At 41.8% G+C, this 1,355-nt stretch overlaps 1 pseudogene; it reads left to right on the top strand.

The window, feature by feature from the left end:
* Positions 1–338: 338 nt before the first annotated feature.
* LOC137591802 (U2 spliceosomal RNA) lies at positions 339–506 on the top strand (annotated as a pseudogene).
* Positions 507–1,355: the final 849 nt, after the last annotated feature.

Raw genomic sequence — 1,355 nt, 5'->3', positions numbered from 1 at the left:
AGGGCGGGGATCTCTGCCGAGTGCCTGGACAGGACCCCCGAGAGACCTACTGTTTGGAAGAGCGGGATGAGTTACCCTTGGTAGGGGCTCACTGCGCTCCTGTACAAACGGGACTTTGGTTGGAGTTTTTAATGTTATTTTTATTACTTTTATGGACAGTTGACACTTTTTTATTTTTTGCACGTTTTTAATCTTTCAAACAACTTTTTGAAACATTTTTATCTTTATTCCTTTATAAGTGATATCTATTGTGTTATACAACTAAATTTATATGCCTCTGAAAGATGTGGATGACAAAGGAATTGAAAACTGTAATGTGACAAATGAACCAAGTGTCAATAAATGTTTTCAAAACAAAGTCGGTTATCAGTTTAATATCTGATATGTCCCCTACCCGGGGACTATATATTAAATTGATTTTTGGAACAGGGAGATGGAACAGGAGCTTGCTCCTTCTCCACGCATCGACCTGGCATTTCAGTAGGTCCAGGAACGGTGCATCTCCCCAATGTTGTTCAAAAATAATGCGGTGTGGTCACAAGCATCTGATCATGCGATGATCTGTCAACGCTTTGAAAAATGTTTACTTGTGTACTTGGTAAGCTAGTTGGTGTTGTAGCAGAAATGTTACTCTTGCATTTTTTGAACCTTAATTGTTATTAATTCAAGTCTTTTGAATTGTCTTAATTCAAGTCATTTGAATGTAATCTGTAAAGAGCATTATATCGTCACCAATGATATGCTGGTGTTGTATAACAGCTGCTCTCAGGCTGACAGGAAGGCTCTGTTTGTAACGTCCACTTTTTGCCGACCAGCAACCGTTGCCCATGGGATATGCTGAATGGTCTGTCTGTCAGTCAGACAGACTGACACAGGTGATAGAGCAAATGTTAGTCGCTAGCCGCCAACCCGGAGCCACAGAATACCTTAACCCAGACGCATTCTGGGTTGTTACTCGATTCTATGGACCATCAAAGTAAAGGTCAGGCTGGCAAGTGGGTCACATGTATCTGACAATATTGCAGTATCACTTCTCGGCCTTTTAGCATGGTTTCAATAAGCTGAGGAGGGGTGGTTTTGACGGTCGATCTCAGGATGGCATCTAACACAACACAGCACGTCCAGGCCGTGCTGAAAAATACTGTGTTTTATTTGGAATGGCACGGAAGAGTTTGTGGACCAGAGATATTTTGGTCAAGGAATTTTGTTTGATGCAATGGGTTTGAAGGCGGAGGACATTTTGTGTCTGCAGAGGAGCACCTCAGAAGTATTTTTATGTGACATTTTTCAGTTTGATTAAAATGGAAGAAGTCAAGGGGATGGCTGCTCGGATGAAAGATTGCCGACTGACAGAC

Source organism: Antennarius striatus, unplaced genomic scaffold, assembly GCF_040054535.1.
Source record: "Antennarius striatus isolate MH-2024 unplaced genomic scaffold, ASM4005453v1 scaffold_29, whole genome shotgun sequence".
NCBI lineage: Eukaryota > Metazoa > Chordata > Actinopteri > Lophiiformes > Antennariidae > Antennarius > Antennarius striatus.
The sequence above is the reverse complement of the archived record's forward strand: the minus strand, read 5'-3'. Positions and strand labels throughout refer to the sequence as shown.